The sequence below is a fragment of the Ooceraea biroi genome, chromosome 2 (genome assembly GCF_003672135.1).
Source record: "Ooceraea biroi isolate clonal line C1 chromosome 2, Obir_v5.4, whole genome shotgun sequence".
NCBI lineage: Eukaryota > Metazoa > Arthropoda > Insecta > Hymenoptera > Formicidae > Ooceraea > Ooceraea biroi.
Genome location: NC_039507.1, coordinates 18996243 through 19022445, shown reverse-complemented (window position 1 = coordinate 19022445; position 26203 = coordinate 18996243). Strand labels below are relative to the sequence as shown.

General features: G+C 42.0%; 1 protein-coding gene across 1 annotated transcript in view; it reads left to right on the top strand.

Annotated features, from left to right (window-relative positions):
- Positions 1–3491: 3491 nt before the first annotated feature.
- LOC105276343 overlaps positions 3492–26203 on the top strand; it is a 44564-nt gene continuing 21852 nt past the window's right edge. The window contains exon 1 of the mRNA XM_011333874.3: positions 3492–3810. The gene's annotated coding sequence lies outside the window, so the exon portion shown is untranslated. The remainder of the gene's footprint in view (positions 3811–26203) is intronic.

The following is a 26203-nucleotide window of genomic DNA, read 5'->3' as shown; positions in this document are numbered from 1 at the left end:
ACCCTCTCGGTGTTAATCTGAATGAGATTTTCAAGGGATGCAAGAGCCATTAATCAATGGTGGAAATTGGCGCGATGAGCATGTTGTAGAAAATGATATGGTGAAATAATAAAAGCGAAATAATAATGATGTGCATTATTATTCAATATCAAAATCAACGGATACGCCCCTACAAATTTCATGGTAGCTTTCATAGTAGACTTTTGTTTCTTGCTAAAAATGTTAAAATAATTATATATATAGGAACTCAAGTTCCTAATTTAATTATTATCTTTATTATATTTATTACCTAATTTATTATCTTTTTGCGTTGTTGTTCCTTTATTGGAAACAATGATCGCAATTGCAATCGAAGGATTCTAAGGCACTTCTAAGACAGAATTCTAAGGCGGAATTCTCCTTAATTCTCGTTGACAGGTACTCCTCAGTGTCCTACAAGGAAAGGTAAACCCCGTGTCTGCAAGGAAGGCTAAATCTCCTCTCGGATGTGCAACTACGTGGAAACGTGCGCGCCGCAGAACATCGAAACTTCACCTTCCTTCGTCCTTTCACGGCTACGATGATCGATATCGGTGTAGAAGTCGCCTAAGGAAACCGTTAGCTGCGATTTATATCGGCCCCGCCACCCTGAATTCCTCGTTCATGTTATTTTTATCGGTCGCCCCGCCAGTTGCTTCGCCTTGGCGCCATTTGCGAAGATTCCGTCTCTTACCATGTAATCAGGTTCGGGAATTTCTCAAATTAGGAGCCCAATCTGTCGCGCCGAGGTCCTGCACACCCCCGCCCGAGACTTCGTAGATTTTCCGAGCGGGAGAAGAGATCTGGGACGGTTTAATTAAAAATCTACCGCGCGGCAGGCGAGCGTGCATTCCGCCCGGTAATGGCAGCAATCGAGACGTCGGATTGTTTCGTTGATGGGCAGTAACCGCGGATGAAAAATTAATTGCGTCCGCCATTCTGTCCGGCATCTGCGACGCCATTTCAGATACGAGGTGTGTAATACCATCGCAGTTACAAAAAGTCCATGGTCCTTTGCTTTTTAACGTTTCTCTAGCTTTATTCTCGCGAGGCGTTTCCCTTTTCCGTTGTGTGAGAACGATTGTATCAAATTCGAAGCAGTAAAAAATTTAAGTTTCCATTGTCCATCATTTTTTTTCGGTAGAACAAAACTATACACTGAAGTGATATTTTTTTTATGCAACAGCTGTTTTGATAGAAACTTGGCCCTCGACGCGTTTTTGACTTTTTCAGAAGGTACGCTGCAAGAATAAACCGTCGCTAAAAATCGTTGGAAAAAAGTCGTTAAAATCTGAATTCTCGGTGTTGCGTTCGTCGTATCCGAAAAAAGATGCGGCCGGCAGAAATCAGAGGTCCGGTTTTTTGCGTCGCTCGTTTTCGCGCGAGTTTCCATCGTTGCTGACGCCGTTTCTCCTTGTTTTACGTCTTTCTTCTTCTCCTCAGCACCTACCGCTACAATGCGATAATGCAATTACTTGTACGCGATTACTTGTAGACGAAAAAGAGCCGCTAAAGGCGAGACACGCAAAATGGTGTCTCCCTTTTTTGAATTTCTGCGTTTTCGTTTTTTTATCCCCGTCAAATTATCAACTCTCGAAACGAGCCAGTTATGTAACAACGACGTCGCAAACTTAAATTATTGATCACCCATAGTTAATTCAAAACGCATGCATACTGGTTATGCACGATTCTTCAATGTCAGATTTGATTACATCGAGGATGCGATAATCAAAACTCACTTTGGATCTTTCGTGTGCATTAAATCTGCGCACTAATCATTTGCAAATTTTGACGTATTAACGAGAGAAGTTTGGTGCTGCTTCGCGATAGAACACGATCTTCGTGATTTCGTACGCAACGATGGTGTGCATCTTCGACACAAAAAGGAAGAAGAAATATCGAAATTGATATCGATGATGCGCACGACGTTGCCTAAGATATTACATTCATTGTCAACATTACAGGTTTGCTATTACGAATTGCATAGGAAATTATGTCGCATTCCTCAAAGTGCATCTCACGAGCACTAATTAGCGCAGTGTATATAAGCGGGATACACGCGTAAGCTAAACAACGACTGTAACTAGATAGATAGACGTTGATGTTGCCATTGGGCCTGAGCCCCTTGAGATCACGTTTTAGATTTGAATGCATTCATTATTCACTATAGGTTTTGGATTTGAGGAGAGAGTCTGATTAACAAAAGAAAATCTTGATTTTCATTAAACAAGTAAACCAATCGCTCCATTATGTTGTTTTGTTACACTAATGGCAATATTTATAAGCAATAATATTTACATTCTAATATTTAACTTTAAGTTTGTTATAGAAATGGAAAACAGCAGATCAATTTACGCATACGCGCACGCACGCGTGTTCACAAATTTATTGGAAATAAATAAATATTTCAGAATTTATTAGAAATGATTAGCACGCGCGTGTGTTTGTATATTTTACGCACACACGTGCATGTATATATATATATGTGTGTGTGTGTATATAATTATCGGATATTTTTCAGATCAATCGCGAGAGTGTGTTGCCGCACGAGGACCGTTTTCTGCTGACATGCTGACGATTAATCACCATCAAGAAGTATGCCAAGAAGTATGCTACACGCTTCGAGTACGTACTTCCCGCTTGTTTTAATTAATGCGAGGTAATCGATATCGTCGACGAGTGGAGTCGCCTGAAATCTAGTCCTGAACAGATTTTTATCGGTCACCGTAAAATTACGGCGCCATTTCTCCTGTCCCTTTGATGTTTGCTCTTTCATTCGTCAATCAGCGATTCTCGCCAGATTCACTTCTCAAATGCAATTTCTCAAATGCGATGTCATAAAACTTTCACTATGTATGTGTCGCAGCTGCCAATTTGCACTGAGTTTCGTGCTTCGAGTTGAGTACTTCTCGAAGAACAGTATTCATTTCGAACAAAGCAACTCGAGAGCAACCCCCATCTTCCACGACGCAGCACGACTTCCCTCTTGCAGCTTTCGACCGTGTCAAGGAATATCATATCGCCGATTGGACTTTTCTTTTTCGTCTCACTAAATATCGCGATTGAGCTTTTCTTTTTTCTCACTAAAAGCAGAAGATGGAAGAACGATTTTTTCCGATTCTGATCTCAAAAGCGGACTTCGCAAAGAAATTGCAGATTCAGGTACGCCCGGTGGCGGTCGGAGTATATCTCGCTGACCATCCCTTATAACTCGATTCCAGTTTGATTAAAAAATTTCCGACATTTCGGACGCTCTCCTCGCGAGATCGCTCGCGGGCATTTTCGCGCTCGTGGAATGCGACTCTCGCGCGGGCGCTCGCGCAAAACGAGTCACGAAGCGCGCGCCACTGTCAGTAAATCGATGCGAGAAAGACGAAACGATCCTCGCCCTCTGTTCCGCCACCACAGCCGCCGCCACCGCCATCCACCGTTGCCACCCCCGCCGCTGCCGCCTCTCTTCGGTAATTTAAGCTCCGACTCGGTTCAGCTGAGTTCAGTTGCGCCACTTGGCCGTGTGGTCCGCAAGCGTGCCGCGCAAGCTCGCGAAAGCCCCCGTGCGTGCGACTCCGAAGCAATCGAACAATCTCTTTCTTTTATTTTTTTTCTCTCGATCTTCACTTACGCTTTTCTCCCCTTTCTCTCATTTCTCCTCCAGTTTTCGTCACTTGTTACTCTCTATTATTTTCGCTCGAGAAATACGTGAGGTGCACGCATCTGAGAGAGAAAAGCCTTAGGGGAGAGTGTCGCGGGCCCTCGATGTTTCCTCTCGCGGAGGTCCACGATCGCCACAAGGTAAATGACTTCGTATAAAGATTTTATGTAACATATAATGGACGGCATGATACTTGACGTACAAATTTCTAGATTATTGAAAATTTCATGAACGATCTGAGATCTATTTACTGTTAACTTCTGGAGATATTTGAGGGTGATACGAGCACGCGCGGTTTCACTCATTGTTCCACTCACGAGAGCGGTCCGCGTCGAACACGCGGCCACGTTCTCTTCAACGATATTTCGCGCTATATTTACTGTAGTCAATATCGTCATTGTTTAGAAAAGGCTATACAAACAATAGTAAATTGTTGCACTCGCTATCGTATTTTTTATATGTGTATATAATAAATATAAAAAAAGCGCGATGTATATATGTTGTATTTCTTAAAGTAATTTAAAAAGTAAAGATAGAAAAAAACTTTTCATGTGTGCATGATGCATCAAGAATTTTGAATATAATATTTTAATGCTGTTGTCATTAAACTATTATATTCGCAATATTCTAATATCATTTTTAATACACAATAAATGTATACTTTCTTACATGAAAGTTCTATATAAAAGTTTATCTTTCTACTTCACATAATTTTCTATTTAAAATATGTGACTAAGATCGATAATTTAAAAGCATAATCCTTTTAATGAGCGTAAAAGTTTGCACAATTTATAATACAGCTTAGTGTAACTTAATAAAGTAAAATTTACAATTTATAACAATTCCAATTTCTACTTCAAGTATTTTCACTCAAAATATCACGATTTCTTAAAAAATTGCGATATGAATATGGATTTCTTTCAAAATGTTTATTATCTGATACACTTGAAGCTTATATACATATATCTTGTTTGTAATAATATGAGCCGACGATGGAAGTTTTTAAGTTGAATGGCGGTTTGCGCGCGATAATTAAATTACACGTTGCAAGCGGTGAGTCGTCTTCATTAGGAACAACGGAATCGCGAAGCTGTCAGACACGGCTGCTCTCACTTGAATATCGATCTCGTTCCGCGAGAAGAAAGAGCACGGAACTTTCATATCGGCGGTAACATCATCGGCACGCACGTTAGTAAGCCGAGAATCAGCGAGACGTTCTCTCAGTTTCTGATTGGTCACCAAGCACGTAGTAGAAAACGGTGGGCACAAAGTCTCATTCGACGTACGTGGCAGCTAGCGCGTCCTCTCACGATTGTATTTCCCGATCTCTCGTTCGTGGCCACGGCCAAAAATTACAAAATGCAAGAATTCTATAAGTAAGCAGCGGAAACGAGAGAGAAGACACGCGTTCGCGCGTTCTCACGAGAGTTTACCGAAGCGCATTTTATCGATCAGTTCGTTACATTTGATATTACCATGCGCAAGGGTTGCACTCTCCTCCGCGTCATTATATCCCGAAACGTAATATGTCTCATAGCTGCTGAATAATTACTGATTTAACAATCAAAATTAGAGAGCGGCGCTTTAATTAAAATTACAGTTACACCGCATTAAACATCTTCCGCGCGTGGCATTACGAAATTTAATACCTGGCGAGGGACAGATACATCGTCCCCAATTGGGAGACCGCCAAAGAGTACCTTATAATTAATAACCGCAATTAAATATCCTCATTTCAATTTCGCCTGTAGAATTGCACGATTGTATTAAGTATTTTTCATATCCGCCGTTATGGAGCATATCGTGCTGATAAAGGGGCGTTCAATGGCCGGAGGGCTCGTTTGCCCCTGTGAGGTACCTTTTTAAGGGCGTGCGTCAGCTGCGAGCGGACTTGGATCAACTCAACGGGCCGAGTGCGACCGGGCAAAAAGCGACCTCGTAATTAATCACACTGATTCCTTGCTGATTCACCGTGCGACGCAAGAGGATAAGAGAGGGTGGACGCCGCAATTTTTCTTCCCCGATCACTGAGCTTTGTCCGGGCGGCCTGGCAGCCTTCCGTGTTCCCATTGAAAGTTAGTTAAGCTTGATTCCGAAGCCCAGCAGCACACTCGGAGAATTTCATCCGCGAACAATTTCAATTCCGTCCGGGATTCCAGTACGCGGACCTGCGAACTATCGCCATCGCCGCTGCCGCCGCCGCTGCTGCCGCAGGATCGCATCGTGGGGGGTTGCTTCCGATAACGTTCGTATAAATTAATTCCTCGCGAGATGAAAGGTTTCCCCGAGCTGCGGAATTATACGGCGCTTCGAGCTTCGATTTACCGCCGGAACTTCGCCGTTTGTCGAACTCGTGTGGGCGAACGAGTTCATCCGGATGAGCATTTCGACTGCAATTAGTGTCCAATACGTTAACCCTCGTAATTTGCGTTGCATACGCATGTGCGTAGCCGGAAGGTTGAGTGCATTGTGAGATCTAGGCAGGTACAAATATTCGGCGATTTTAGATCAGTCATATTATATAAATTATCGCAAAATAAATTATATTGTATAAATTATATGAACATTACCAGCAAAAATATTATTCGCTTGCATATTATTTTGTCTTGCAGAATCATTCCTTTCTCGACATTTTGTAACTTTGTTAATAAATCCTTCTGTATATAATCTAAAAGAAAAATTCAGTCAGCGTCATTGCACTTGTCGGAGGTTTCTTCACGTTCCATTCATTCGTGCACTCCGCGAGTCTTGCAAATGTCATAGAACGACTCAGTGGGGAATAGCAAGGGAGAAGCCAGCGTGAAAAAGAACGTATCGGACGGGTGCATCGAGAAAAGAAAATCGCGTCGCGAAATTTATTCGGAGCTTTTTGCTATTCCCGTGCCACTTCCATCGTTCATTCCATCTTGAGGGTCTCGAAGGGCTTTTATCGGCTGAAATTTTGCTGGACGCGAGCTCGATTTAAGTGCCAGGTGTCAGACGCGCGGATGGAAGCGCACAAATACGACAGCGTATCTCCATCTGACATGAAACGGACGTGTCAGACCATGCGAACAACGTATACACATTTGTAGAGTTTTCCGCGAGTTACGATCAGACGAAAGTTTCGTTCGGACACACGTTTTAGTAACAATAGTTCAAAGTGCGATCGATTTGAAAGTTGGACTTTGCAACTACAGATTGATTTGTATTCAATTTGCGTTTTCTAATATATTAGGGGTGTGATTTAGTTTTGAGGGTTTTTTTGCTCAAAAACGCATGTATTTAAATATGATAATGAATGAATACCTTAATCAAAATATTTTCCTTCGTTTTCTATCACTTTTTCCCATCTTTCTGGCAAGAGATAGATTCCACCACGATAAAATCACTCTTCTTTTCAGTTGATCCATTCGTCGACGAATTTTCGCACTTCTTCCAAATTATCAAAGTGTGTATCCTCTAAAGCGTGTTGCATCCACCGGAACAAATAATAATCGCATGCAGCAATGTCCGGAGAATACGCGGGGTGCGGTAAGACTTGCCATTCGAGCTCTAATAGTGTTTCTTTCACTGATAACGCAACGTCAGATCGAGCGTTGTCACGAAGAAGAATCACTTTCCGTCGTTTACTCGCAATTGGTGGTCGCTTTTGGTCCAATGCTTGCTTCAACTTGTACAATTGGTGTCGATAACGATCAGCCGTGACAGTCTCATGCGGATTTAACAGCTCATAGTACACTATCCCACCAAATGCAGAGCATTACTTTTGAACCGTGAATATTGCGTCTCGGAGTGGATGTTGATGGTTCGCCTGGATCCACCCATGATTTTCTGCGTTTCGGATTATCAAAATAGATCCACTTTTCATCCCCAGTAACAATCCGAGACAAAAAACTCTTCTTTTTTTGCCTGGCGATCAACGAAATGCAAATGTTCAACCGGTTCGCAATGGCACTTTCCGATAATTCATGTCGAACCCATTTCCCTTCTTTCTGAATTTTTCCCATTTCATGTAAATGTTTCGTAACTGTTGTACGATCAACATTTAATGCTCTGGCAAGTTCTGAAGTGGATCGTGTTGGATTTTCGTGCAATAATGCTCGCAAATCTGCATTTTCAAGCTTTCTTGGTTGTCCCGAGCGTTCTTTGTCCTTCACATCAGTATGACCACTTTTAAAGCGTCCAAACCAGTATTCACACGTCTTAATTGATGGGGCAGAATCACCATAAGTTTCCACAAGAATTCTATAACCGTCAGCGGCAGTTTTGTTTTGATTAAAAAACAAAAGCAACGCATGTCGAAAATGCTAAAGAGCTTTCGGAAGTTGCATTTTTACGATGATATAAACACGACTGTTATTGCATCTATTGCTATAATGCTACTAAATGTCATGGATAATGTCAAGACTGTAAGAAACAACAGTTATCGGAAACAGCTATTGGAACAAACTGACACTACAGCCATCTGCTGCAAAACCCTCAAAACTAAATCACACTCCTAATAGATCGTAATTAATAAGGAAAAAATTACGTCATAACTGAATCACGAGTGCATTAAATACAATACTCCAAATCAGATGGTTATAAAATTGTTGCAGAATTGTTATTTATTATGAAAGCTATGCGCCAGCGATCTAACAGAAATTCCTTCTGCTTTTATTTTAATATTTGTATTAATCACTGTTTATTGTGAAAACCATGCACCAGCGATTTAACAAAAATTCTGCATTTATTATAATATCTTTAGCAATCATTGTATAAATGAATGTACTTTGCGATCAATTCCTCGCTGATCTATTAAAGCGTGATCTATTGTAGCGTGATTTATTAAACGCCCTACATATCTACCGCGCAAAAGCTGAGAACGCAGCGCATATAAGTTGCATGCTTTCCATTTCCCGTACTCGATACGTCGTACTCGGTACGTCCTGCTCCAGCAAGACTCTCGTATTCGCTCTGGTCGTGGCTTTAATCCGAATTCACCGGCGGCGGATATTTCCATCAAGTCCCTTAAAGGTTCATCAGTTATGCATGGAAATAACCGGCGGAAAAGTTGATAATCCAAGCTCTTCGCAAATTGAATTTCGATGCGGCGCGGTGTGTCCGCGTGAGCAGCCTCGACTCGATTGCGCAACGTCGCGAATGTCCCCCGATGATTCCGAGATCTCCATAGGGGCGATGCGGGTAATGTACGCGCGCTGACATGTCCCGTGTTAATGTCGACACCAATCTCTCGTGAGTTCTGTTTAGCCGGTAATTAATACCGAATACGACTTAGTCCCGCTACACGCGACAGGTTTAATTGCGCTTGTCGCCGTTTGTTCCCGTGCAACTGATCCCTTCGGCCCTGCAAAACACCGTAGGGCGTTGCTCGTGCCCCTAAATCTCCATCGCCAAGAATTAACCGCTGTTTGAGCAAGAAAATCATGTTTATTATCTTTTAATTCTGTCTCGAGTCTCTCGCGCCCCCATCCCCAAGGAACCTGTAGGATAGTAAACGACGTTAATTAGCGAAACACTCAACTTGAAAAATTACCGAGCTGGCGAATTACGCTACTGGAATGGCTGTGAATCCTGGACGTTGCATTTCGCGAGCAACGAGTGCGACAATGTAATTGTTCAGTGCCTCCAAATTGTCCTAGACATGGCAGAAATGGTATCAACGTCGGCATCCGTGCGACCCGATTGCCCATACGTGTCAAAGTAGCTCGTCAAACAAGCTCTCTAATTATGCGGGCTCTTTAATCAGTACTTGATTAACTGCCACGGTACAGAAATACACGCCCGTCGCACATAAATGAGACGGGCATGATGACACGCAGCGTGCGAGGGTAAATATTCGGAGTGAATAAAAACGAGCCTCCGGACTCATTGTCCGTCTCGCGGAAGTGATCGGTCGTGCATTTTGCGGGGTGGCAAAAATGGTGGTTTGCCTCGCATCGAAAAACACAGAATGCGACATACGATATGTTCGATCAATTGAGATATTTTTTTCTCAGGAACTTGCATTTCTAATTTGATTCTCTTGATGCCGATTGATTTTTCACGATGAGAGATACTGAAAAGTACTTTTTATGGTGAAGATTTCCGTGTCGATATGGATCTTTTAATATCTTCACAAACGGCGCAATAATATTATTATGTAATTCTTTGCAATAAGCAAAGAGAGTGTTGTTACTTTGATGTCTCGCTTTCTTTCGCCGATGCTCGGCTGTCGAATGACGGATCCCTTTTGGCGTCGGAATATCGAAACCATCTTGCGTAATTGAGTCGACGAGAGTTAGTAATGAGTCACGCGCGGGAGAAAGAGAGCACTCTTTTCCATTTTATTACCTCGCCAAACGGGTCACCCTTTTTCAGCCACGTGACAAAAAGACCATTATGATTATCTGTATCTGGAGAATGCGTAAGAAGAGATAAAAAGAGATCCAGCGAGATTTAGGAAGAGTTTTAAAAGTATCAGATTTTCATGTCGTTTAATATGTCGCATTAAAACTTATCAGATTCATCCTTCGCAACTTCTGAAATTCTATAAGACGTTTTGCAGATAAAGCTTCTCTTTCTCGGCTATTTTTTGAAAAACGTGCAATCCATTTTCAAGAGGTAGAGAGGAAATTATGCCGAAAAATAACGATTATGATTCTTGCGTGGTAACGACGATGCGGCTATGAGGAAAGCTGGAGAGCGCTAGCATTGAAATCGCGCCGTGCATGGCGATCCAGAGCGGTAGCTTTCCCGAATGAAGCGCGCATTTTTCTCGAGCATAAAAGTCTGGGTCGTTATACTACCCGGTGGATTCTCGGTTAAGTGAGGAAAAGCACTCGCTGTTCCCTCTTTCGTCTCATAATCGCAAATTCCTTCTGTGTTTCTCTCCGGTCGTCCCAACACCGTCTCTACGGAATTTCTCGTCAGGGTTCGAAGAATGACGGCCGTACCGTTTCAGTGTTTTAGAACACTATCTGTTCCCTTCTTTCGAAAATTCCACGCGCGATATCTGAGGCCACTGCCGAATGCTGAATAATTCGATACGCCACGTCTCTTCGAACAGCCGCCGCGTATCTCCGTTATATTCCTCAAGCAATGACACAAAACTCCAAATTCACAGTTGAATGGTCTAAATGGCATTTGATCTCCCTTTGAAATCTCTTTGCCTTTCATCTCTATGCGTCCGCATCTGTAATCGCAGCTCCTCTATGCTCAGCAAAGTCTCCCTTTGCCGATTTATCTTCAAAACTTGGAGTAGATTCGTTTAAAACAGCTGATTTAACATGCTATGTCAAAAACTTGAGACCTTTGCGAATTATCAATTTATTAAATTTATTATTATACGCAATTATATTTCTTTTATATTATTACACAATTTGTTTCAGTTTGGTATTCAGAAAATTGCGCTGATTTGTCTTTAATTTTATGCTCGCATAGAATTATTTCCGACCAATCCATCATCGCAGGAAATTCGCGTGTGCGTGCTGCATCGCGCGCTGCGAGCGCGGCGAATGCCAATTTTGACAAGTGGCCTTTGACCCCGTTTCCACGACTGAGCGGCTCGGTCCGTTTCCTCTTTCTTCGTCGCTTTTGTTTACTTTCCGCGATGCAGTCGGAGTACTATGAATCTCGACCGAATGTAAGCGCGTTCCTCACGGGGGAAAAGCGAGGAAGAATAAATGCGGAAGGTAAAACGAAGCACACGGGAAAACACGGCCTTGGGATTCGCCCGTTGAACCGTGAATTTCCGCATCACGGAGATTTTGCGGCGCGATGGATGACGGGCTCGTGCTACTAAGGACTCCGAATGGAGTCGGTCGATCGAGGCTGCACGATTGACAAGTGAGATTTTCCGAGGAGCAAAATATCGATAAAATTCAAAGTTATCCTCCAATTGTAATTTGCTGCAAATTAGCAACGAGAACGATCGATGACGATCTTTCTCTCTCCCTCTCTTTCCCTCTACCCCCGAATTTATTTCGTCCTCGCGCGTTACTTGTCTCGTTCGTGCAGTTGCACCATCACCGAATACACGCACGTCGAAAGCAAAAGCAAATCCGGCGCGTATTCCGCGCGCCGCGATTGCACGACACGTGGGAAATCACGAGTATTGTCTTGCCGCGGTGGCGACGGAGACGAGGGAGACGATGCCTGGGATCGTTGCTGAGAGTGATGCTCGCGGAGAGGTATCCATCGTTTCGACCGTCAGGGGACCGCGACACCTGAAATCGCGTGATGGATCGTGACGAACGGTGCCGAAGGGAGAGACCCGATATAGGGTGACGCAATGTAACGCCATCCTCGGCGGAGAGACCGCGTGAAGGGCACACGATTCTACGCAGAAGAACGAATCGCGATGCATTTATGTCGTAATAACTATGTCGCTGAGACCATACTCAGGGGAAACTATTTGATCGACTACCCCAGACGTGTACACGTATGTGTACGTGTGTGCGCGCGTTTCAATCTGCAGGAAGTCGCGTGGGATGTTCACGGATATTGACGAGGAGCAAACGACGATCGAACAAACGTGTTACGGTTAACGGCTCCTAATTAGCGTCGTTAAGCACCGCGGGACATTGCGCACGAACTTCACGCCGTGATGTGTGATTAAGGAAGCTCCGAACGCGCGCGATTACGTCGCCCGATCGCTTGATCGTCACAGCAATTTATCCTTGTCGAGCCTCGAAACAAATTGACAGCCGCGTTATCATACTCGCAGGCGCCGAACGGATAAACGGGCCCATTAAGAAACATCGCTGGATGGATCTCGATTAGATTAGCGCGGACGCGCAACTTTGTTAAATCCGCTTTCGACCCCGGCTTCCGCCGACTGAACTCTGGCGAGTCGGAAATCGCGGCTTAATTTATCGCGGATTAATCGCGATCGAAGGAGACCAAGAAGACGATGAGAAATGCGTTGCAACGTGACCGAGCGAAGCGAGCCTGGTAGACGTGAGAATCGCTTCGGAGAATTTCAAAGAGCACAGGAGAGAGATTTAATATTGGGTTGGCCAAAAAGTAATTGCGTTTTTTTTTATATAAATAAAAGGCGAATTTTTCATGGGAAACAAAAACTTTATTAAACAATATATTGTCCATTTTGTTTGATTATCTTTTGCCATTTTTCAGGCAACTTCATGATTCCGCGCTCAAAAAAGTTCTTATCTTTTTCAGCAAAAAACAATTCCAACAACGATTTCATATCCTCATCAGCAGTCAAGGTTTTACTATTCAAGGCGTTTTGCAAAGAACGAAACGAATGGTAATCTGATGGTGCCAGGTCTGGCGAACATGGTGGATGTGGTAACACATCCCATCCAAGCTGCAACAATTTTTCACGAGTGACCAAACTTGTACGTGGTCGAGCGTTATCATGGTGAAACGCAACACCTTTGCGATTCACCAATTCTCGACGTTTCTGTTTGATGGCATCATTTAATTTATCCAGTTGACTACAGTATACGTCTGAATTAATGGTTTTTCATTCCTTGCAAGTAGCTCAAAATACACAATACCTTTAAAGTCCCACCAGACTGACAGCATAATCTTTCTTTGGTGAATATCTGCTTTTCAAGTGCTTTGAGCAGGTTCATCACGCTTGCTCCACGATCTTCTTCGTTTGACGTTGTTGTAGACGATCCATTTTTCGTCGCCTGTTATCATACGTTTCAAAAATCGATCATTTTCCTCACGTTTCAAAAGAGAATCGCAGATGTCAATACGCTTAGTGAGATGAATTTCTTTCAGCTCATGTGCTACCCAAATATCGAGCTTACTAATGTATCCAAGTCGTTTTAAATGGTTTTCAACACTCGATTTTGATATGTTAAGATTCTCAGCAATCTCTCGTGTCGTTAAACGCCGATTCGAATCGATCAGTGCCTTTATTTTGTCGTCATCAATTTCGATTGGCCTTCCTGAGCGTGGTGCATCTTTCACATAAAAATCTGCAGATCGAAATTTAGTAAACGAATTTTGACACTGCCGCAGTTTTAAAGCATCTTCGCCATATACATGACATAACTTTTGATGAGCTTGCACAGCGTGTTTCCCTTTTCGGAAGTAATAAAACAAAATATGAGGAAAATGTTGTTTTTGATTTTCCATTTTGAAATCGACGGCAAACAAACAATTGTTAACGAAATCGTGTATTTTCTTTTTCTAAAACAAGCTTGAACTGTGAGTTGTTAACCTACATAATGAATTTGCGGTTTAGAATGAAGTTAGTTACATTTCAAGATATGTATGTTCATCTATTTGAAAAAAACGCAATTACTTTTTGGCCAACCCAATAATACGGATGATGGACGACAGCGAGTGCCGCGTGCACGTTCGCTGCGTTCGTTGCGTAACGAGGGTGGCGCGGAACACACCCCTCTAACGACGTTAACGTCTGATACGGGAGCACGTGCGCCCGACAGGAGAGTGCATCGGGATCCTATAACGAGGTGTGCGAGGTACAAAGAACTCACAAGGTGCCGGCGCGGACGGGTAAGAGTGTCAATTTCGAGTTTACCGCACTTACTCACATCCGCGAGAGCGCGAGCGTGTGCGAGCCGCCTGCTCTGGCTTTATCGTTGTCTTCCAGAAGACGACGGGCGGAAAAACGATAATGCATTTATCGAGCCCCAGCCGGCCGGGGAGATGCCGGCGCCGTTCTCTCCCACGGCTAAATGGATTTCCGTAGGAGCAATTTATCGTAAAAGTAGAATAAACGACCCTTTGTCCCGGGCTGTTCGTTCGCGCGAGCGATAGTCTCTAATATCCCCGGTCATCTCGTTCTCCGTATTAAAAATTCTGTGCGAGAATTTAGGGCGCCCGGGGCGCGCGTAACTCGCGCATCTCTTTCCCCTCTCCCCCATCGGGATGTCCCCTCCTCGATAAGAATTCCGTTTCTTACCGTGTTTCTCGGAGCGGTTCTCTTTATCGGTCTAATTAATTGCCGGCGAATGAGCCTGGATCTCTCTGTAATTACTACGACAAATTTATATCGAGCACGTGCTTAACGCCACTGATTGCGAGAGTAAAAGGATAGTTAATTCCACGAAAGAAGCGCGATCGTTCCTCCTTAACTTTGTAACTTCTTATTGTTCGCGCGCTGGAACTGCGTCTTGATATTTTCCTCGATATCTCTTTTTTTCAAAATTTCGTGTCGCCTCGTTAATCATTATCAGTGCGCTCTCGTTGGTCATGGATCGATATCTTCGTCAGTTGTATCGTAAGTGCTTCCGCCGAATTAGCGTTCACAACGGCTATCCCGCTGCGCGTTTGATAACTCGCGTATCGACGTCGGTGAGTATTCAAACTAGTAATACCATCGTGTATCATAATTTCGCTGTCGTGACGCTGTGGAGAGTCACGTGACAATAAATAACGACAAGTACGCGTGTAGCTGTAACAACGTGGCATGTCGTAATTTGCAGCGCTTGCAAGGCCGATGCACTTTTTATTCGCGCAATCGACCAGCCGTCCGGCGATTCCATTCTGCTATTGACGGTAGGCATTTCTATTGGTGTCAATGTGACTTGATAAATATTATAATAAAGTACGCGTACTTGAATTTATTTAATTTCAATTGTTTTTCTATAGTTCGCATTTGGCTTTTTTCAATTACAAAGAAATCGAAGCTAAATTATTATTCACTTTTTAGACTTTTTGGATATATAATCGCAACATAAAATACAAATTCTGCAAGCATGAAAGCAAAGTAAATTTCTTTCTCTTTGATGTGCATTTTATCTGTTAATTTACTTGTCGGATAAGCGATAACGTGCTTTTTATTCGTTTCATTTACGGGATATTTAAGAAATATTCAGAGCATAATTGCCAGCAGGATTGCTTTGCCGTAAAGGAATTTATTTCAGAGAAAGATAATGGAAAATAAATTGTTTGTTGCGTACGTAGAAATTAAATTTTCTCATACGCTTATTTCAGATTATAAGAAGAGAAACAAAGAACCTTGCAGATTTCAGCGAATAAATCAGGGAGAGACTCAACGTGAGTACTAGCGTAACATCCTATCACCCAAGTACTTAAGAGTTAAGGGTTAATACGACCGCAAAATCGATTCCCTACGGACGTTTATCTCTCTATCTGGAACGTCGACATCCTCGCGGGAACCTCGAGAACCACGATGCTAACCGTTTTCGACCTATTTCAATCGTCCCTTGCCTGTCAGCTCGTGACATTATAGTCTATTACTATTCGTCGATGGTACTACTACCACCGATACAGTGGAAACGTAATAAAAATGGGAATAAAATGAATAAATTGACAAAAATTGTCTCCTCGCGGAGAGAGATATGATATTGCTGCCAGTGAAGTTACAAGCATTGTTGATTTACGACAACGACATAGTGACGTTGAATTATTAAAAATATTGTTCTTTGCGCCAGCGCGCGGGAGCCAGCATCGATATGGCCAGTGGTTATTATCGGTAGCACAAATCCGATTTGCCCCGTTGCTGATATCACTACGAGCATCAAATTCGACAAACGTGCCACCGTTGTCGATGTCGATGACTGACAATAGACTCGAAAAATACCCTCCTGCAATCACCGTGATTCATATATACGATATATATATATATATTTTTTTCCGCGAGTTCAAACAAGCAAAAATAGACTTTTCCCTGCGGTGAAGCTAGATTGAAAGCCTTTCACGCAAAATACGACCAAGTAACATCTCCGGCGAAAATGAAAGAAGATTCGTCGGGTAATCGTGAATGAACTCAATCAAGCGCCAGAAATAGAATATAAGGTTTCGCTTCTCAGTCAGAGAGTTCGGAGAACCACCTTATTACGATGGAAATATAGCATCATTCGTCAGCAAATTTATTAAGCAAGGCGTATTACGTGCGCGTTGAGAATATCTTGGAGGGTTGGCAGTAGTATCCACGCACGATCATCAATATCTTGGGAAAATTTAATAGTCCAATTAATTTATCGAGTTGTTATACCCTAATCTACATCTTCATTCTGATGAAGAGATCCTTGATGAAGAGAGCCAACGATATTCACCGGAAGAGCTGGTTATCGCAGCAATCCAGCGGGTCAGAGGTAATAATATTTAATTCGTGGATGTGAAGGAGCAGTGTCCCGGGTTTATTTGTCAGCGACGGGGCTCAGTGACCCAGTGGTGACCCGGTTTTCAGGCTTCTGGCACACTCCTCGCACGACCCTCTCCCACCTACGAGCACCTAGTTCGCCGGCAGCAGACCCAATTGCTGGTTTCCAACCACCTACCCTCTCTATTCCCGTGGCCTCTTCCTCTACCACCCCAGCCGACATCCTAACGTCGTCGTTGCCGCCACCGCCGCCGTCGTCGTTTCCATCGGCACCCGACAGCTTTGATCGCATGATGCCTACCTGCTTCGATGATTTGTGCCGTTCGCTCCCTTAGACAGCGTTAGACGGTTCGTGTATTCTTCAATTGTTGCGCATTCAAACTAGACGAAGAAAAGCTGTCGGCTAATAATCAGTTTCTCAACAGTTAATAAACAGGCGACGTCTACGTCGTACCTGATTAGTTTTCTGGAACTGTCATAAAAAATCTTCAATCCCCTATACGCAAAATTCATAAAATTATTCCAGCAATTAGAAGAAATGATTCTTTTCTCAATTAAAATAATCTTCCAGTTAAAAAATCCATTCGTTTCACATTAATTAAGGAATAATTCACGAGAAATATCAGACGGATACGCGCATCTCGATCCGCTCCACTTCGTTCACGAGAGGAACCCTCCCGTCGGACCCTTGAAGGGTTCACCGTAAGATCGATGAGCGCCTCGAGGATGCTGCAAAGTTCCAAGCATTTCTAGAGAATAATTGAGACGAGATTGCAAACCTCCGTCGAATTTGAAAACAGTCGATTGGACTTTGTATAATATATCGGTCAGTTGCCGCTAACAATTCACATCTCCGACGTGTATGAGAATGGTCACGAAGCAATGTGCTACCCGTCAAAGGATTGGGACTCTGAAAACTCGGCGAATCCTGAAACATTGCTTTATCGACAATTTCTCTTCTCCTTTGTGAGCGATATTCGCATTTTCCCGAAGCTGATTAAGGGATTATGCTAAACGCCATTGCGCGACTCGTGGTAATAATGATTCTTTCAACATTGAATTTTCAACATGACTCTCTCTCTCTCTCTCTCCTGGGTATTGGTAACGGAACTGCAGATTTCAATAATGCTAATTGTGTACGTTATTGAGAGCAACGAACGCCTGGGAAAATCTATTCGGAGAAAGTTTGCGGGCTGTGGTATAAAATGTTCCGCGATTGCAAAGTACAGATAAATTTCTGGCGGAATTAATTCCAGTTAATTCCTCTGCGGTCAGGAAACGTGAATTATATTATATTCCGTTATTCTTTTCCGTTATGATATAGTCACCATCGGAATTGTCTCTTGGGTTAAAGTCGAAACAGAAATATATGTTTCAGAAATGTATTAATGTAATGTTTTCATGAATTTTAGAATTTCCTAATTAAATAAAATAAATAGAAATAAAAAAGTATATAAAAGTTGCTTATAAAAATGTCTCAACAATTCCAACGTTATTATATTTTTCTCGAACAATGCTATTAATTTTGTTAAATATGCTATTATATTCTCTACAGTGAATTAACATCTAATATAATCACAAAGGCTATTTAATATCTCTTGAAATTTAATTTTATGAGCGATAAAGCTTTTATTGAATTTCGAGTAAGATAATTTTTCTTTTACATATGCAAAAAGCGTATACTATAAACATCAATATTTGTTTCAGATAAATATGCGCGAAACGCAATCAAGCTTTCAAACATTTACCTGATTTGCCCAATCAATTAAATAGCAGTGCAATTTTTTTGCAAAATAATACAGAAGGTAACGGGCAAAGTAAACAGTTCCTAACACGTGGACGTCAAATCGCGGCGTGGCACAACGGCCAATTGGACGATACGCTCGGCGAATGGATGCATCTCGCGCTCGCTTCTGACAAAAGTTTCCCTGATTTTATTGCTTTTCGTTTTCTTTCTCTGTCTCTCTCCTCCGTTCTTCCGACAGAGAGACAAAACGAGAACACCATTTTTTCATTGCCGGCCTGCCAATGTTCGATCTCGCTAATGGAATATGTTTCGGCAGTTGTCTGCGTGAAAACCATATCGTTGCCGGGACAAGGTAACAAGGTTTTTTCCTCCCTTTTGCAGATGTTGCACAGCACTTCAGTCGGCTTTGGAAAATAACAACGATCACGTAACGTCGTTACGATAGGAGGTGAAGTAGTATTACGGAGCCTGCTAGTAACGTAGAGCCCCATGCGTTTCTCTCGCGTTTTCTACTTGTGCGATTCAACGGTAGCAATTTATTCTCCGCTGCGTTACGCAAGTTTTCCATCGGGGATCGGACGGGCGCCGGGTCGGCTTAAGCTCGTCCATTGTCCCGATTTAAAGCACAATGTGCGCTGACTCGACGAAGCGATTTGCGATCAGACCGACGTCATCGTCTCGAGCACAATGCCCCATTTTCACGTTCTCGGACTTTTGTCACAGAATTCGATCGCTCATCGGAAAACTACCCCGTCGGAGTCGTCGCGCCAAAAGCTACTCGACAAATGGTTATTCACCACGGCTCCTTTTTCGATCCGGGACACGCGTGCTTTTCGCGGGATACGGGACGACGCACGTGGATGTGTACGTATGCGAACGCAAATCGAGGCTGGACAAGGGAAGGGGATTGCCCCGGGCGGACGGGGATGTTTCCCGATATTTTCTAGCTGCTGTTTCGGCTGATCACAGACGAGGTCTTACTGGTGAAAGCGAGATAAAGGCCAGAAAAAATATACGTATTCTCTGCACGACGAGATACGATCGACATTGACATCCGTGATGTTTCGATGCATCCTGTGATGCTTTTCACGTCAATTCTTTAACTCTTCAATCTGATGCTTCAATTGTTATTACCGGGGAGATTCTTACTAGGAGTGATCGTTATGAGATTTACGAATGGTTGCATCAATCTTTTAATTCTTTGATGGAATGGTTTATATTATTTATTGAGTTTTCAAGTACACAACAAAACGATTTATGTTAAATTCAACACATTTCGTACGTCCCAAACGGTCCACTCAAATTTTTATATTAATTTAACATAATGCGAATATGCCAAACAGTGACATCAACATTACGTAGATAATTTAACATAAAATTAGCAGGAAAATTGCAATTTTTGGAAACAAATTTTATGTAAAATGAACATTTATAATGTTAAATTTTACTTAAGGAAGGTGATATTTGTGTCCGATTTGCACAATGTCGCACTGCGCATTATCGTCCCGTTAATGTTTGAAAAAGGTTTTGAAAAAGGTTGATTTAATATATGACTGTTGTAGAATGAAAATTGTACTATTACATACAAAATATGTTACTTTAACATTTGAATTATAGTTGGTTATAAATTTATCACATAAAGTTTAATTAACACAACAACAATTTGTTAAATTTGCACATGGATCTATTTCGTTTTAATATAAAAATTTTAACGAGGAGCGTTTTTCACAGAAATGCAAAATATTTTTTGCTATGTATGATAATATAACATTGTAATAAAAATCGTATATAACCCGTCAAATGTGAAAAATACCGCTCGGTAAATGCGCATCCTTTCACCTGTTCATCTTTTCGTACAAATTAACTTCAATGTTCAATTATAGTGATAACAAGACATATTCCAGCTACGGTGATTTCATTACGTGCTACGTAGCATCGTGATAGGCACTTTGTAAAATTGCGCCTCCTCCTAGAGGCAAATGCGTTTCTCAAAGCGACGTACCACGTGTTGCGCGTTGTAACCGCTAAAGCGTAGTAATAATTTCGCGTTACTTATGTAATGCGATTATGATTTCCCGCTGCGGGGAAAGCATTCGATTACACGCACTTGTAAATTTGGCTTTGGCCGGGTAATTAATGCGGCATAATAACACACGCGCGAGAGATACACACGCCGCACGTCGGCGACGTTTCGCGAAGCGACTATTGAATGTACGTTTATTACGAATTCCCTCAGATTATTATGCAAAGTACATGCTCATTGTGATAATATGCGCTACGATAATGAATCAGGTTTGTTTCGTATCAACGCTTTTGCCGTTTATCTCTCCTCCTCCACGTATGTATTCTCCCCTCGTTTGTGGCGTGCAGATGTACATACACAGTAAAAAATAAAATGTTAATTTTAACATTTTGTGCATGTCCCAGAAAGTCCACTCTAAATTTTAAGTTAAAGTAACTCATTCGTCATATGTTACTTCTTGACAAACTAGAAATGTTAAGTAATTAACACAATACTTTACATTTATTTTTGTTATTGTAACTTTAAGTGTGATGTAAAAATAACATACAAAATAATTGAAAACTACATGGAAGAGAAGTTACAATAACTCATCAGAAAAGTTGATAGAACATTTTCGTTCTTACAATATGAACATTTACTTTTTATGTTATATTAACACATGATAGTAATTATTCCAACTTAAATTATTTTTGATAGAAACATTTAATTTTAGTAAATTTGATTATTTTATATGTCAAAGTTCATGATTATTTGAAGATTTACTTTAACTTCTTTTAGAATGTTAAACTGACTTTGCGACATGTTGATTGTTTAAAATTATTGTGTTAAAAGCATTTCAAATAATAGTCCATTTCTAAGAGACATACACAAAATGTTAAGTTATGAAGTTAACATTAATGTAACATATAAAATTGTTATAAAAATAATAACATATCAGTTGTATGTTAATTTTACATTGAAGTAGTAATCAAAACATGGCAACACAGGAAAATTTTAACGTATGGACGCACAATTTTTAACGGTGTAAATTTCAAGTAGCGTTGCACATACGTGACTCTCTTGCAAAACAAAAGGGCATGACAAAAATCCTCATGCACGCACACACACACGTAGACGTGTACGAAAATTGCAGGAAAATCATCTCGTACGTCTCATTCGCTTCCGCGTTCTATTCAAATTTTACTCGCGCCATTCACCCCCGCAAATGCCAGTGAGAGGGAAAGGCGCGACGAAGGTGGATGATAATTTACGGCCGCACGATGAATGTCGGGCATTTTATTTCCGTCAACGGGACAAGATTGGAATCCCAGTGTGGTTCCCAGCGTCATTCCATCGTGATACTGGATGCCACGTCTTACTTCGAGGCAATCGCTTCGATGCGCTTCACCATCGAGACGAAAAAGAAGAGAGCTCTATCGATTGTTGCTTCGATCTCGCGGCACCTCGACACGCTCAAGCACCAATTCAGTTAAGACATCACGAGCGAACGCACACACTTGAAGAGCTTGAAAGCTGATTTCAATTTGTTATTCTCTCTCTCTCCTCTCTCTCTCTCTCACACACACACACACACACACACGCGCGCGAAGGGATTATTCGTAGCTCGAATCAAAAGATGATGGCTCTTCGCGTGCCGAGTCGACGTCCATAATTGCGCTCGTAATGAGTCGCTTGCGTAATCAACTCGTTATCGAGTCTCTTTCAATTCTTAACTCTTAATTCTTCCCTTAACTCCACGCGATAAAAAGGCAGACTCGATATTCGAAACGTACTATCGAGTACCGAGTTTGACGAGACAATTTGCCTCAAGTGCATACTCTTGCCCGGTGCGGCGTTGTCCTCGGTTTCCCGATAGACTGCTCGTAATCTGCAAAAACATTCGTTGGCGTATTTTATGAGCGATGTTCAGCAAATCTAAACAAATTATCCAGTTTCCTCGCCGCTTTATATCCCGGAATATTCCATGCCATTAACGACTTTTTACGCGTTTTAATATTTATCCCAGTTCATCGCCTCTCGCGCGTCTTTCGTTATACTTTACGACGAGGATCTGAAACTTTTATATAACAGCTTCGCAGTCAGTCCACCTTATTTTGCACGTCTGCTTTCCACCATTTAAGTTTGAAATATTCCCGACTCGTCGACGACGTCCCTTTTACGTCGTGCAAGAAGAGCCCGTTAGTATTCCATAAAACGCAATATACTCTCGCAGAAATTGTCAGGTTGTACCTACGCCGGATTAACTGAAAAACTTTTAAAAGGACACTCTTGCTTTCGCATTTGATTTCGAATGCCGTATTAATATCATGCTCGATATTATGAATATTCAAATCATGCGGGTGCCGCGACATAAAGCGGAATTTAATTCGAAATTAATTAATCGCGCTGAATATTTGTTGGTGACGCGTGATACGCTGTAATATTTGTCGTTATTTGCAAGAGAAAATATCGGTGATATTTTACTCGCCGTGAGCTATTCAGTCGGTGATCGCGTTCGCGATCGGAGCTTTTGTAGGACAACGCAAGTTAAAAAGTAGCCAAGTCGCGAACGGAAAATGTAATCGGAAATTTCCCAAATTAAATCTTTAACTGGATAACTTGGTCGTGGCCCAATTTCTCTTTCAATTTCGTAACGCGCATGGCTCGTTGCGGAAGGGAAACCTTATTGCGATTCCGTCGGTCTTTTGCCACACCGCTTTTATCGCTTCTCTCTCCTTTCTTACTCCCTTCACTTCCTTTCCCTGCTTTTTTCTCTTCTTCCGTCTGTCTGTCGACCTCTCTTTTGGCTTCTCTCCTCGGTTTTGATTTCTCTTTTCGGCTCCTCTTTTTATTTTTCGCCCGTTAGAAATACTTCTGATGGCTGATGTGAATCTTGGAATAATATGCGAGCGCGCAGAAGACTCTAGCATTGAGTTCGCGGTGAGCTGTGAAAATGCAGCTTTGAGATGGATTTCTCATCCAACATCTGCTGAAAAATCCCGAATATCCCGTAACGGCTTCTACTTGATGACAATCCAGCTCCCTCCTCCTTTCTCGCTTTTCTTCTCGTTTCCTTTTTGGGATTTGCTGTTGGCTTCCTTTGGTTACTGCGTTGTGGGCGACAAAATTACTATCGATGAAAAATTGTAAAACCTCGCGTTTATTTTCGATGAGAGAGAGAGGGAGAGAGGGAAAGGCAGAAAAAGAATTTAGAATCATTGTTTCAACAATGATGATTTGAGAAAGTAAAAATGTTAGAACGCCATTGACGATGCGTACGTTCAATTTCATTCTTTTTAATTACAACCAATGCATGCGTAATTTTGAATGTAGAATCTGTATGTGTTTGGTAAAAAGAAGAAAACGTTTCGATTATTTTCAACGTCTGTTTTACATTCTCAATGCTCACCGCATCGCGAAGTTCAAAACTCTTAACTCCTGATAACTGTTTCATGTGTAACTTGCAAGGATCATCACGAGAAGTTAAAAACGCTTCGCGTTAAGTTAAGCTAACGGAGTAGTTTAACAGTGGAATAGTTTAGCAGGAACGTTTTACGTCTTCGTGACCGATACTAACCCAATTCCGAGTTATTTCACGATTGCGTTTGAAGTCGAATTGTGCGACACGCTCGAGCTTTTGTATAATAGCCTGGAATTTCTCTGCATAACTCGCATTGCGATTTTTCTTCACGTGCGCACTGTCCTGAACGCGATACGCAGATGGCAGCCGTTCGTTCTCGTCGCACACGGGATTTCCAGGATGTGTAATCCTTCCATTCGAATGAGCGTAAAAAAGCTTCCCTCTGAGCGCGACCTCGATTCGTCATCGCGAGCGAAGGGAGGGCTCTTTTTCCCTTATTATTCGATATCCTTAATCCCCGACGATCCTCTCCGATTAAACCCGGGATAGAAGATTTCGACCGCGCGTCGTGAACGCGTCGCGATTGCATTTGCCGATGCGATAATCGTTTAATGACGATTCTTCGGGCTTGATATCACCAGATGTCAGATATCTCTTCCGCGAAACGTCTCTATGGAAAAGCGAACGTCTGTATAGATGCAGATTTATTCAGGCCGTTTCGTAACAAACGAGCGTTTGCAGCGAGCTACCTCGCGCTGCGATTCCGCGTCACTGAGCTGTTTTTCAATCGGAAGAACGTAGATGCAGCCTTGGCTTGCTTTATGACGAACGATTAAAAGAGGTGATAGACCAGCGTCGCTTCGCATCACGGCGCTTCAACCCTCGCGTTCCCTTTCTCGTTCTTTTTTTCTTTTCTTTTTTTTCGTTAGTCGCGCGATATTCGGAAAGTCTCTTTGTCTCTTTGATTAGTGTGATTATTGGGGAACGCGAAATTTTCACTCCGCTCTTATCGCGCGTGAATGAACACTCTTATCTATTTAGGCTATTTAGTAACTTCGACTTTGTAACGAATCTCGACAACGCAGTTGTCATATGTAGTTTTGAGTTTTACTGATTGCTTCAAATCTTGCATCTTGTTTCTTTTCGATGGAAGTTAACTTGTACAAAGTTTGTTCACCACATTCACTAAACTATCTTCTCCATCCATAAAATACCTGACTTCTTCGATAAACGAATAATAACGATAATAAAAACGAATAATAATGAAAACTAAACTATCTTCTCCATCCATAAAATACCTGACTTCTTCAATAAACGAATAATAATGAATGAAAAATTCAAAAAAACACGGTAATTTCACATTGATTTATAATTCACAAGGATTGAGGGATAGAATAAAACACTTGCGTTCATTGTTCGCATGTTTCATTCGAAATAAAAGCAAAGCATCTCGTAACTATTTTATAGTCTCTCGAGAGAAAAGCGTTCAGCTCCTTTTCTCATACAAAAATTAATCCCAATTAAAGAAAAAAGTTACCTTTAACTAGCAAGCCTTCCAAGTATGTAATAATTATGTCGTTACAAATTAAGAAATTATAACATAATTTCCTGGTCGAATCGGCTACAATGCAATTTGTGAACGGAGGTGGAACAAAGAATGCAGGACGAAAATAAGTGAACGTAAAACTTCACTTGAACTTGATCTCGCACACGGTGAAGCGTGGAAACTTCGAATTAACTTCGCCCGAGGACGAGGGCACTCTAACGAGTGCTTAACTTTGATGGGTTTCGCCGGCCCCATTGCCGTTTTCGCTGGGCGAATTAAGGCTCGTGGGGTATCGAATCTGCTGATCGATCGCGGGCCTGGGTCGAATTGAAGAGGAAGCGTAAAACCTGGAAGAATACACCGCGTATAATAGTCCCCTCGGTGTCCTGCTCTTTCCTCAATTCAACTTTTTAATCGCGTCGGAAAGTCGGCTGTTCTTTTTTCGCCGAGAGAATGCAACTCGCATCGCGCGATAATGGCGAAATTGATTGCGAACTTTTATCCAGAAGTCGAGTAGCCTCGAAAACACGAAAATACTGGAATTTCTAAAAGGAAGGATCGCTTCGGGTTCGTCGAGATACTTGTTTAAGCTTTATTCAAAGTCGGCGGATTATCGATTTCAGATATAATCTGTAATAATAATAAATAATATTGCAATAAATATTTATTTTGATAAAGAATTGATGGCATTGAAAAAGGTGTTTGTTTACAACATTGAGTGTTTTTTGTATTTGTTTGCAAACCGTGGTGCGCCATGACCGGCCGACATCGCCCCGTCGATTTATCCTACGTTTTTTTTTTTCAATCTAACCGTCAAATAATTTATGTGTCCCGTTGCCGG